This window comes from Diabrotica virgifera, chromosome 6 (genome assembly GCF_917563875.1).
Source record: "Diabrotica virgifera virgifera chromosome 6, PGI_DIABVI_V3a".
Taxonomy (NCBI): domain Eukaryota; kingdom Metazoa; phylum Arthropoda; class Insecta; order Coleoptera; family Chrysomelidae; genus Diabrotica; species Diabrotica virgifera.
Window position 1 is genome coordinate 25,442,383 of NC_065448.1, and position 14,580 is coordinate 25,456,962.

The window sequence follows — 14,580 nt, forward strand, 5'->3', positions numbered from 1 at the left end:
TAACTTTAATAATTTATTATCTAAAAGTTAATAATACCTGCTTTTTAATCCCAGAGTTCTTAAAAATTTCAATATAATTTCACAATCACGCACAAACACGCCTTAACCCGCGAGTAGTCGCGCGGTGAGATAGAATCTCAATTTTTATCCTTTTTCGCGATAACTTGATGAAAAATTTTGCAATTTTGAAAAAATTTCGTAAGTGCCTCGAGGAAGGGTGTAGTAATGCGTAGGAATTTTTTTTTCTTCTTCTTCTTTTTGTGGAATTTATGGCTTTGGGGAGAGCCAATTAGCTTTAACCCGCGAGTAGTCGCGCCGTTAGATATAATCTCCCATTTCATCCTTTCTCGTAATACAGTAAAACCTGTCAGTAACGGCCACAAAAAATGAAAGAACTATTGGCCGGTATAGAAAGGTGGCCGCTATTGCCAGTTTTTGTAGTCTATATACAGTGGAACCCCGATAAGCCGGAAGTCCGGCTAACCCGGACAGATTTTCATCAGACAAACATTTCAACAATAAAAATGTATGTAATATAATATTTGAGAGATAATGTGTGTATTTGTGTAATTTGAACTATACGATAGTAAAAATGACTCATGGCACACGGCGGCAGAGCAATGTTCATTGTCTCGGATTACCGGAAACAACAGGCACCTGTATTCCTTTATTTATTTTAAACTGTCTTAGCATTGTTTAAAACAGACTGAAAGACTATTTACAAAATTAATTTTTTTAACAATGGTCTTAGTCTCCACTGTTCTTAAATAACATAACATTGTTCCGATTGTGACCGTATTGTGTGTAGTACCGAGTTTTTACCAAAAAATGAACAATACTTTATACTCTATACAACTATACGTAATTTAGATGTGTACTGTGCATATATATGTCATATAATATCAACTATAACGGAGTTTATCTGTTAAGTATACCGTATTTTATTAATTTTTACCACATTCTCCGGAAAACCCGGATTTTCGATAACCCGGATCGGCCGCGGTCCCGATTAATCCGAGTTATCGAGGTTCCACTGTATAATTGGTTTGGGAAATGTTTAAACTGGCCGTTAGGACAGGTGGCCGATGTTGGCAGGTGGCCGTTAACACAGGTTTTACTGTACAGTAAAATTTTTCAGTAACGGCCACTAAAAATGAAAGAACTCTTGGTCGATATAGAAAGATGGACGGTATTGGCAGTTTTTGTAGTCTACATATAATAGGTTTGGGAAATTTTTAAACTAGCCGTTAGGACAGGTGGCCGATGTTGGCAGGTGGCCGTTAACACAGGTTTTTTTAATAAAATTGTTAGAAATATATATTTTATATATAAAAAGTAGATAAAAATAGTACAAAATAAAAATTTGTTTTAAATTCGTATTTTGAGATAGAATCTCACACGCGACTATCGACGTTACAGAAGTGATCGCGACTACTCCCGGGTTAAACACAGCGGCACACTATCAAATAATTTGACTAACACGTGAAATTTGACAAATAATTTGGTCGTTTACAGCGCCTTTTAGTGAGCCTTCGGGCCGCATGAAAAACACTAGGGGGCCGCATGTTGAGTATCACTGACTAGTTGGTAATCGTCCTCTTGATCTTCTCCCCGGAACGTTTCCAGAAACAATTAATCTCTCCAAACTATGGTCACCTCTGCGAACCACGTGACCGAAGAATTGCAGACATATTGTCCACAATATGTCTGCAACGAAAACATCGTCAAACATAATATATAAAAGCTAACCGGATAAGATGGGCAGGTCATTTGGTAAGATCAGAGGAAGACAGAGTATGAAAAAGACAGTGTTTTTTGAAAGACCCGATGGTAGAAGCTCAGTAGGTCGTCTCAGAAAAAGATGGAAGAACGATATTGAAGCCGATTTATCTAGAATTGGGATACAACATTTGGAGGTGGAAGCGCAAGATCCATCGTAGAAGATGGAGGGCTATAGTGGATGCGGCGAAGAATCACCCCGAGTTGTAAAGCCAGCCAAGAAGCAGAAGATGAATATTATATTTTCGTTGGACTGTTTGCCATATCACAATAATTATTACGCACGCGCAGAATCTAAATAAATTAAAGTTTAATGTCCTTTTTTTTCTTTGGGAAACATCCATAAACTACGTCGTTGAAAAGGGGGAGGGAGATCTTTGCTTATTACGACGGTATACGACAGGGGTGAGGGGTCCATGAGTACATAACCGACGTCGTTTGACGTTCACGAATATAAAAAATATGCCCTATTGTAGGATTAAAAAGAATTACTAGGTATATTACTTTTATCGCATATTTTTCATTTGGTTTTTATCACTCACATCCTTAATAATATTGCTAGCAGTTTTGTACAGAATTTAAAAACAATAAAGCATTGTTCTATGTATTTAAACAAACGTTTCTATACAGAACAACGTCTGGAAGCAATAAATATTAAACTGTTCATTTATTTACTGAATACTGTGTGTGAACAATTATTCTACAAGAATGAATAGAAATAAAATATTCTATTTTATTTAGTTAGTACATTGTATTTATACTTAATAAAAGAAATGGTATTGAAATCAAAACAAAATAAGTATCAAGATTTATATGATGCAGTTAAGAAAGTATAGGAACTCCGATAAAAGTATTGTCTTTTGTCCCAATAAAGCTAAATAGTTGTACAGTGCATTGAAAGAAAAAAGTAAGCGGATATTAATGAGCTACATAGTAATACTGATTTGGATACATTCGTAAATAAACTTTGAGAGCTAACTTTAAAAAATCCAGAAATAACAAGGAATTTAAAAAAATTCACTAAAAAGGGGGGTCATGAGTTGCAATTGCGACGTCGGTATAAGGGGGGGTCAACTGTAAACGACGCTTTACGATGGAAGGGGGGAGGGTATTAAACAGTCCAAAATTTTTACGACGTAGTTTATGAATGTTCCCTTGCTTCTTTGATTTACATACTAATAACTTTATATCTAAGTACACAAAAATATACATAAGTGACCTTCTAATCATTAGCCTTGATAAACTACATTAGATTAGTTAAAATAAAAATATTTACGCAAAGCAATTCAAATTTGCGATGTTTTAGGTTATTTTTAAAATAATTTTTCGTCTAAGGTGGCAGAATTTATAATTATCACATATGAGGTCAATTCAATCAAAGGTTGCTAAAGCTGAAGAGATGAATGTCTAAAATATCACTTTTTATTATCCAGAATATCTGGAATATCTAAAAGTTTACTCGTTGTGACAGTCTACACTTGAAATTCTAATAGGCCCTCAATTTCTTCTTCTTCCTCAGATTTTCCTTTTCAAGAGTCGCTGTTCCTGGCTCTTTTTCGCCACTCATTTCTGTCCACCGTATTTTCTCCACATAAACCTTTCTCTATTAAGTCCTCTGCCATACAGTCCTTCCATCTTCTCGGTTTTCTTCTGTCTCTCCTCCCATAAACTTCAAACAGCTCTATCCTTCGTTCCATGTAGTTTTCATTTCTACATCTAACATGACCAAGCCATTGCAGTATTTGTTCATAAAAGTTTTTTGAGACTGTAGCCATCCCGGCTATTTCCCTAATCAAGACCATCCTGATCCTGTCCCTTCTAGTAGTAGCTCTACCATGACATTTTCATTTCAGCTACCTCCATTTTATTTTTCTGAATCTTCTTTATAGGCTACACTTTACCCCCATAAACCAACGCAGGTCTCAGTTTATGAAAAACTCAAATCGGTCAATTAGATGAAAACTCCCTCTAAGGAGAAAATGCACTCATCCCAGATACCCAAGTATCAAAATGATTGAGCTCTTTCCATGTCATTGATTTCTAGGTGACAATAGGTTTGTTCGTAGTACGATCCAATCGATCAGCAACCGTTGCCAACCATCAGACGCATGCGCAGTTAACAGTTAGCGCTGCGCAGTTAACAGTTTGAGTTCGTAGACTACGAACGCGCTTGCGTCTGACGGTTGGCAACGGTTGCTGATCGTTCTACGAACAAATCTCATATATCTTTAGGCGAGCAATACTTTTTGAAGTTATACTTCTTTAGGCGCGATTGAGATTGAGGGTGATTATTTATTATTAATCTGCGCGCATGCGCACACCGACAGTATGGTATTAGTCGTTATACGGGCTCTGGTTGGGAATATGGAGGTAAACAAATGTTGTATAATATATTAGTTTTATTGTTGTGAGGACAGAAACAAAAAGTTTATAATTGTAGTGACTTTTTAAATAGTTTTTAAAAGCGACAGGTACGTAATAATTGTAAATATTTCAGTATCCTAATAAAAAAATTTCATAGGTACCTACCTATTTGAACCTACCAAAATACATAGTATGTAATACTTTTATTTACATAATTTGATTACTATCAAAATTTCTATCAATATTCACCTAATATATTGTTTTCTTACTCTATGTTTTGTTGTATTTTTTAATTCTAAATCATTTCAATTCAAAATCAAAATAATTTGATTTAATTCAAAACTGTCAAAAGTTTAATCCGTTTACTTAGTCGATCTTCGCACATAATGACGCATTGTCTCCGTGGCGAAGGGTTTAAGGCGAATGAACCCCAATACCAACCGCGCTGATAAGCGGGTTCGAACCCCAATAGAAACTTTTATTTTTTATTTTTTTATACATTTTATGATAGTAAGTATATTTATTATATAATTTTATTTTCAGAAAATACGTATTTAGTTAAAAAAAATTCCGACAATTATTGTTCAGAAATCATTTGTGGCATTTTTCAATGTGTTTGTGTGTGTTTTATTCTTTTATTATTTTAATTTTTGGCACTGTTTTAATTAAAATGTTTGAGAAGTAGTAAGTAAAAATTAATTTAATATTTAAATAAAATATAAATAAAAAGTATATTAATTTCGTTTATAATCATATAATCATATAATAGAAGTATAACTTCTTACGTGCGTACAAAGTACACACACATTCTTTTTTTTTCGCATGCAAGCGTTTAATATTTATATAAAATATAAATAAAAGTATATTAATTTCGTTTAAATCATATAATAGAAGTATAACTTCTTACGTGTGTACAAAGTACACACACATTCTTTTTTATATGGTCTTCTACCTTTCAATAAGACTATTTCATGTTATCTATCAGAAAGCTAGAATATGATATGGATGATACCCAATTAATGTCCTCTCTCAAAGATGCTTAGATATGAACCTGGATATTTACTCCTGTTTCATCGACTTCGAAAAAGCGTTCGACAGGGTCCGACATGAAAAACTAATAGAATTATTGAAAAACAGAGATATAGACAGACGAGATTTACGAATTATCATTAATCTGTATTGGAATCAAAAGAGCAATATAAAGATAGAAGAACAAAAATCTGAGAATATTGATATAAAGAGAGGAGTAAGACAAGGTTGTGTTCTGTCGCCGCTACTGTATAACCTGTACAGTGAAGCCATATTTCAGGAAGCGATAGCGGAGTTAAGTGATGGAATCTCTATAAACGGAAGAATAGTAAATAACATAAGATTCGCTGATGACATAGTTATAATGGCAGACACCCTGGAATCGCTACAAGAATTACTAAATAGAATTAACGATTATTGCATTCGATACGGACTAAAAATAAACAAGAAAAAAACTAAATTTATGATTGTATCAAAAACAGAACATGGAAATGAAAGGTTAAAGATAGAGCAAACTTAAATAGAAAAAGTTAAGACATACAAATATCTGGGAACCTGGGTTGATGACAAAAATGACCAAAGCAAAGAAATTAAAGTCCGAATTGAAACTGCAAGGCAAGCATTTATAAAAATGAAGACACTGCTTACAAACAAAGACCTTCAGTTGCCTCTCAGATTGAGGGCTCTAAGATGCTACATATTTTCTATATTGCTATACGGAATGGAAGCTTGGACATTGAAGAGACAACACATAAGAATAATAGAAGCGTTCGAAATGTGGTGTTACAGTAGAATATTGAAAATTCAGTGGGTTCAAAGGATTACCAATGTTGAAGTGCTACGATGTTTAAATAAAGAGTTAGAAATTATTAAAAGTATAAAAACTAGAAAACTGGAATATTTGGGTCATATTACCAGAGGAGAAAAAAAAGAGTTGCTGATAATTATTATGCAAGGAAGGATCCAAGGAAGAAGAAGCATAGGAAGAAGACGCATCTCCTGGCTGAGGAACCTTAGAGAATGGTTTAAGTGTAGTTCATTACAACTATTCAGAGCAGCAGCCAACAAAGTGACCATAGCAATTATGATATCCAAGCTCCGATGGGAGAGGGAACTTTAAGAAGTTATCTAGGAGGCTGTTAAGGCCTGGGTTTGAAATGAATCTGAAAATATCATGGACAGAACACGTAACAAACAAAGAAGTTCTGAGAAAGATGAATAAAGAAATGGAAGTCTTAGATACAATCAAAACCAGAAAATTGGAATATCTCGGACATATTACACGTGAAAAGAGATACAACTTGCTTCAACTCATTATGCAGGGAACGATTCAAAGAAAAAGAAGCATAGGGAGAAGCAGAATTAAGTGGCTGCGCAACCTGAGAGAATGGTACCCGATGTTCATCAAATGAACTTTTCAGAGCAGACGTCTCCAAACTACGAATAGCTATGATGATTGCCGACCTCCGTCGTGGAGATGGCACTTAAAGAAGGGTTTGAATTCTCCATTGTTTCCTTATTTTTATCTCACCATTTCTCTACACGGTGATCTTTCCGTTTTATTGAAGACGAAATTATTGCGTTAACTATTGCGACATCAAAAGTGTTGTTTGTCTAGTTAGTTTAATAACCAGTATGATATGCTTGCCGATTGTTATTGTTATTTTAATCGATATTATTATTGCAATTAAAAATTATCGTAATTATATAACATTAAAACTATGACTAAGTAATTACTTCAACTACACTAGGAAAAATATTTCTCTATAGTACATTCTTTCACGGTTTTTGCTGTACATTTTAAAGAACCGCTTGGATTGACATGAAATTTGGCAAACGCATAGCTAACATGTCAAAGAAAAAAAGTGATATGGTGTGGATGTGTGCTTTTGCCCTGAGGGTGACTTTCACCCCATCTCGGGGGTGAAAAAATATATGTCCAAGATAAGTCCCGAAATTTATAAACTGACTAATTTTAAGCAACTTTTGTTCTATAGAGTTTTTTCACCAAATCAATACTTTTCGAGTTATTTGCAAGTGAATATGTTCATTTTTCAACAAAATAACCGGAATGGGACGTTTCGATGCCGCCGGTTCATCACCGGCCGTTTCGATGCCGCCGGTTCATCGCCAGTCCATTTCATCGCCGTCATATCTCGCATTTCCTAGAATTCCTAATTAATACTAAAAATAACAAATAATTGTAACTGTCGAAAATTCGGAAATATATCAGATAGCGATTAATTGACTGGCGATGAATCGGCCGGCATCGGCATCGAACTGGCGGCATCGAAACGGCGGCGATGAAACGTCCTAGACCCCAAAATAACCACGTTTTTAGACGTTTTTTCGCAAATAACTCAAAACGTAAGCAGTAAAAATTCCAAATAGAATAATTAAATGTTAAATATCCAAATAATGAAGCATTCTTGGGGAAAACACATTACAACTTTTTTGAATTGTTTAAAAAAAAGCTTTATTTCTGTTTTTATAAAAAAAATTATAGCATCAAATGTAAGCAAGTTCGCTCAAAATAAAGTTGGTCCCTTTTGTTTTGGCAAAAAAAATCAGGAAGGTCACCCCCCAATTACCAACTTAAATGAAATTAATCGTTACCGCTTCACCACAAGTTACTTTACTTATGTTGTGTTTATATGATCTGTAAGTTTCATGAATTTAAATTGCTTATTTTTGAAAAAATTTGTTTTTAAAGTAAAATGTTTTAAAAATTTAATTTTGAAAAAAATGCTTGTTTTCAAAATAACTTAAAAATTGTTAGAGATACCAAAAATCTTAAACAATAAAAAAGTCAGTTTTACTTTTCTTAATATTTTGTATTTTTTTTGTTTTTCTGTAAGACAAAAATTGGTTAAGATTCGGTTTTTCTAAATTTGCATCCACTTGTGATAAGTGACTCGTTCAAGCCCTTTTAACTACAGTTTTTTCAAAAATAAGGACTTTGAACCGATGAAACTTACATATCATATGATCAATACGTACGCGAGTAAAAAACTTGTAAAGTGGTAACAATTAAGTTCATTTGAAATGCTAATTACGGTGTGATTTTCCCGATTTCTTACCAAATAAAAGGGACCAACTTTATTTTGAGCGTAACTTTTGACGCTAAAATTTTTTTTAAAAAACTAAAAATAAGCATTTTTTTTAAACACTTTAAAAAAGTTAAAATGAGTTTTCCCCAAAACAGTACTTCGTTTTTTAGTTATGGCACGTTAAAATATTCGATTTGGAATTTGACAAATCTGAACCTATTTTTCATTAGCTATAACTCTGTTTCTGCTAGGTATAGTGACCTAAAAGATACACCATGTTTTTTACTTTTTTACGTGCTATATTTTTGATAAGAATTTTTTCTCGACTAAATACTTACTTTTTGAGTTATTTGCGAAAAACCGTCTGAAAACGTGGTTATTTTGTAGAAAAATTAACATATTCACTCGCAAATAACTCAAAAAATATTATTTTGGTGAAAAAACTTTATAGAACAAAAGTTGCTTGGAATTAGTCATTTTATCCATATCCGGACTTATTTCGAACATATATTTTTCACCCCCAAAAGGGGGTGAAACTCACCCCTAGGGCAAAAGCACACATCGGCACAATATCACTTATTTTCTTTGACTTGTTAGCTATTTGTATTACTCGAAAAGTATTGACTTAATGAAAAAACTCTATAGTACAAAAGTTACTTAAAATTAGTCAATATATCCATTTTTTGGACTTGTACGTATGTACGTATAGTTTTTCACCCCCCGAGAAGGGGTGAAATCCACCCCGAGAAGGGGTGAAATCCACCCCCAGGGCAAAAGCACAGATTGGCATATCATTTTTTTCATTGACTTGTTAGCTATGTGTATGCCAAATTTCATGTCAATCCAAGCGGTTCTTTAAAATTCAGAGTTTTTGCAATATTTTACCGTTAAAGAACGTACTAAATTAAAATTCCCATTTCTTAAAACTAATACTTGTCGTCATTGGAGAAAATAATATTTCTTTATACAGGAAATATTTGTCATTACGTTCAGCGAACATACCACATCCTAGTATATTGTTTCTATATTACAAAAAGGGAAAATGTAGGTATAGTACCTTCCAAAATATTTTAGAAAACCGTAATCTTAAGATTATTAGAAAGGCATTTGTATTTGAATCGTGTGGTTAAGTTTTTCGTCCAGGTAGAAATTAATAAATTTTAAGATATTGTACTTTTAATTATTATATCTGCAATTCAGTATGTTCGCTACTCGAAATTTAACAATACTACTCAAATACAAATGACTTGGTAATAGGATTAAGATACTAGGCCTGGATCCCGCGAAACCAAAAAAAAGTTGATTAATATCAATCTGAAAATTTGTTAGTAGCTTAACGGTGTCTAGTCGGACAAACTTTGATGTACGGCAACACTGGAACAGGGGAAGTTTTAATTGTGGAACAGTTTTAAAATTTGGAATGTCAGATTATGAAAACGTCCAATGTATTTTGTCGGACAGAACATCCAATTGATTTGTTACCCTTTCATTAAACTCTCATGCAAAAAATCAGACTGCTATTACTAACCAACATGATTCCAGTCATTTGACATGTTCTTCATGAGACTCAAAAAAATATGTAACAAAAATTTGGAAAATTGGACGTATGCGGATTATGAACAATACAATAAATATACATAGAGAATCAAAATATTCATTAAAAGAACACTTGACACGTACTCAGAGGTCATAATAAATTATTACAATGTAAAAATAAAATATTTTGTAATGCGTGCTTTCCTAGAAGACGACGGCGACGCACACCTTCGCTCTGAAATTAATTGTATGTAATTGTCTATTTAGATTTTGAGAATAGCTGTCCTTTCATAAAATAATCTGTGTTGTGACGCCGACAGTAACTTGAATATTTTTAAAGTTGATAAAAAATATAATACAGCACACACTCAATTGTTTTTCCGTTAGTAGGATTCTAAATACCAGATCGTATAACTATTAAACATTGTACATTGTACTTTTAACCTTTCTGCAGAGTGTGCAATTTTATACCAATGGGTCAAACAAAATTCCTTTCTTTCAAGACAGACATTGTTCTTTAATATAGTCAAGTTTATGTCATTTATTTTGGTTTTTGTGTTTTAACCATGTTTTAGCACATAATACCTATGTAATATAAGGTTATTAAATGCAAATGTTTAAAGAAACATACTGACTCCCGTAGGATATGGTAGATAGCTCAGTTAGTGAGAGTATAGGCAGGGATAGTTTAGATCGTGGGTTCAAACCCCACCCGATGTGAGTTGTTTAGACATTTATTAATTTGGTTGGTTTTTACTATGTTTACAGGGTGAGGTAGATAAAGGTCCTATTAGACATATCTCAAAACCTAAAGGCAACAGAATCATGAAAATGGGAACGAAGGGGTTTTAAAGAGTGATCTATTTAATGAAAATATTTTCATCTATTTCCTACTTCCGATTATACCGGATGTTGCTTATAACTTCGTTTTTTTTTAATGGGGCGCTCTGTATATTTTTACATTTTTAAATTCTTCTCGATGGCTTCGTTGTTAAAATATAAGGTTTTGTAATGTTATACAGGGTAGTTTAAAAGAGAATTACATTTTTTTTCTTAATTTCGTAGGACTATTCACACCCTGTAGAATTGTAGAAGTTTGACATCAAAAACTCTATTTATATTCATATGATTTTTAATATATTCTACTATTGTTAATAATTCTTAGTATGTATAGTTAAATTTTTACCTAACTGCTTTAGTTTGTGAGTTATTGGTGATTCAAGCCAAATATTAATTGCAACAAAAAATACGTGAAATTTAATTAGGTTGGTCGTGAACATATTCAATCGCAAATAATTTTTCGGAACACATTATAATCTAGGAATACATATTAATCTAGACTGATCCTAAAAATTACCAATAATGGTTGAGCTATCAAAATACCTACGTAGTTAACATTGTGGTGCGATTAACAATTAACCACAAATTAAAGCAGTAAGGTATAGGGAATGCTTAAGAAATGAAAAATTACCGTAAAATATCATTCCATTACAATACTAAAATACAGGGTGTTCCATTAAAGAAAACTCAGAAAATACTCATTCCGAGTTTCGACCAACCCTGTATATCAAATGCAACATTTAAATATACATACTAATAATTTTTAACAATAGTAGACTATATTAAAAATCATTTGAACATCAATAAAGTTTTTGATGTCAAATAACTACAATTCTACAGGGTGTGAAAGTTGCTACGAAATTAATAAGAAAACCTAATTATGTATCTATTAAACTACCCTATATAACATTACAAAACCTCATACTTTTAGAAAGAAGACATGGAAGATAATTCAGAAATGTAAAAATATACAGGGTGTTCCATTTTAAAAAACGAAGTTATAAGCATTTTCCGGTATAACTTGAAGTAGGAATAGGAAATATAATATAAAAATATTTTCATTAAATAGATCACTCTTCAAAACCCCCTATTCCAATTTTCATGATTCTGTTGTTTTTAGTTCTCGAGATATTTCTAATAGGAAAGTTATCTGCCTCACCCTATGTGTTAAGTCAAGCTGAAAATGTACCTATACTGTTACGTTGTTCTAAGATCTAAAGTAACGTTTAATAAATAGCAATATGCTAGTGGGTAACTGCGAGACTTGCAAGACTCTTGCTGCAAGACCAAGACCAAGACCAAGACCAAGACCGGGAGTGAAATACCAAGACCAAGAACAAGCAACAAGATCAGGTGTATTGGTGCAAGACCAAGACCAAGACTCTCTAAGTCTCGTCTTGGTCTTGCATTTGGGCAACACTAAGTTGGATGTGCTTTCGTACACAATGACTATACTGCTTCATACAAAATCTCGAATTTTAGCACAGTATACACTGGAGAACTATTCGCAATCTACAAAGCATTAGAATATACTATAAATGTTAACATAGACAGATGCCTAATAATAACAGATTCTTTAAGTTCTATTAACAGCGTAGGCACCATTTAACCAACCCATCCTTTGTTGCGATTGATAAAGAACCATTTATACCAACTTCAGCAAAAGAATGCCATAGTAAAGTTTATGTGGATTCCGTCGCATATAGATATACATGGTAATGAAAGAGTAGATGCTGTAGCCAAATCTTCAGTTAACAACGAAGAGTTAACAGACACTACATACAAGAAAGATTTTCATCACTGGATAAACTCCACATTAAGTGAACGGTGACTTCAAACTTGGAACCAGTCTCAACAAAAGTTGCGGGACATAAAAACAACAGTTACAAGATGGAAGAGTAAGTGTTCCAACAGGAAAGAGCAGACTATATTAAACAGACTGAGATTAGGACATACACGCCTAACACATGAATACCATATTACTCGAAGTGTTAATCCAATGTGCGGTAAGTGCGGTAACAGCTTAAGTGTAAAACATATATTCCTTGAATGCCCGGCATATGCAAATAACCGGAAAAAGTGTAAACTACCGATAACGCTACGTAAGTGTTTAGATGAGGACTGTGACTTTTCGTCAGTTTTAAGTTTTTTGAAATCAATAGGGATCTACAACCAAATATAAACATCAACACTGTAAAAATCAATGTACCTATATAAAAATCTATGTATATGTATTAATGTTAATTTATGTATCTATCAATGTATCAAAAACTTTGTAATACCGAGCGGCGCTAATAACCATATTAGGTTGATGCGCCTTAAATTTAAATAAAAATAAATAAATAAAGTCGTCCCAGGAACGCAACTTAAGAATATTGACAATACATATCATTTTAAAGTCAAAACATATTATATCAACGGCGTAACTAGGATGATCCTAAAGGGGGGTTACAACTATTGTAGATTCTCTGAGTAGTATGGTGTTAAGCGTATAGAGCTCAAAGTTCATCCCAATGGAGGGGGGTTATAACCCCCAAACCCCTCCCATAGCTACGCCTATGTATTATATGTGTGAATTGTCGACATGAATGAGTCAGATAAAATTAAATTATTAATGCCTGGTTGCACCAACAGATCTTAAGTTGCAGATTAGCTAAGCTCTACTTATAAATAGGGCCTCCTTGAGTATCACTTGAGTTGCACCATAATTTTAGATTCTTACCTTATTACCAATTATATCTCTTATTATATTATGGTATTCTTATTGTAATATATTATAACTATATTATATTAATTCTTATGATATTCTCGACTTAAGCTTAAGATCTGTTGGTGCAACCGGGCATAAAAGAATTTTTTTGTACAACCGTGTTAAAAATGCAATTTTTAGCACTCCATACGAGCGTTAAAAATGCTACTTTAACGCACTAGTGCTTTAAAAAAAATTTAAGGCACTGCAGTTCGTATTGACCGTATAGGCAATTTTGATGTAATGTCAAAAAAATATAAAAATGGAATGTCAGTCAAGTTCAAGTAAAAGTTTTTGTAGATATTGTCCTGTAATTACGTTTGTAGAAAAAATATTGTATGATATGCGTGTTAAAAAGTACATTTTTAAGGCACTCATGTGAATTGCAGAACTCGCTATCGCTCATTCTGCAAACTTTCACATGCGTGCCTTAAACGTGTACTTTTAACACTTATATCATAAATAACTATTATTACCAAGCACCAAAAACGAAATGTGCTTATAATTTATTGTTTTGTATTTTGAGGGCGATTTCCGAAGTGGAAATCAAAACGTCAAATAAACTTAATTTCAAAGTAAAATTATGGCTAATTCCCAACAAAAATAGTAAATTAAATTAGCCTAAATAGAGAGCTGGAAAAGGTTTTTGTTGTAATTGTTTTATTAATATTGATTAAAATAATATATTGATTAAAACACACTTACCAAAAATAATTACAGCAAATCTCCACACTACAGAGATGTTCTAATTCTAAATATGTCGAAACTATTTCAAAGAAGGAAAACTGTAAAAGTCAGGAAATAGTTGGTAGCACTCACGTCATTCCCGACTTTCCACCACTGGCGCGCGATCCCAAATAAACTAACGACTCACACTGTCACACTCGCGACTCACCTCACAACACCACGTGCAACCTATGTAACTGTGATCGCGTTTTCGTGGTAATCGTCCAAGTCCAAAGCCGCGGACAGCGAAGACCCGCGGACGCGGACGCGGAGAAATTCCCCATCATTCGTTTTTTAGATCCTGATCGATGAAAACACTATCGTAATAGCAGGCGCAAATCTACAAGGTTGTTATAGTTGGCACAGGAAACCATGACCTTGTTAGTGTGTCATGGGCGGCGGAAAAGTCCTTACAATTTACAATTCCGAAAATACATCGACACCGACCGCAATTGAGGTTTCCCAGTAGCATCGATCATTTTTTCTATTAAGAAGTGCTAACTTGTG

The 14,580-nt window shown here is 33.3% G+C and overlaps 1 protein-coding gene across 2 annotated transcripts in view; it reads right to left on the reverse strand.

Moving 5' to 3' along the window:
- The window catches only part of LOC114326992 (probable multidrug resistance-associated protein lethal(2)03659), a 119,466-nt gene extending 105,134 nt beyond the window's left edge, over nt 1-14,332 (reverse strand). For both annotated transcript variants that reach the window (XM_050654866.1, XM_050654865.1), the window contains exon 1: nt 14,053-14,332. The gene's annotated coding sequence lies outside the window, so the exon portion shown is untranslated. The remainder of the gene's footprint in view (nt 1-14,052) is intronic.
- Between the last annotated feature and the right edge of the window lie 248 nt (nt 14,333-14,580).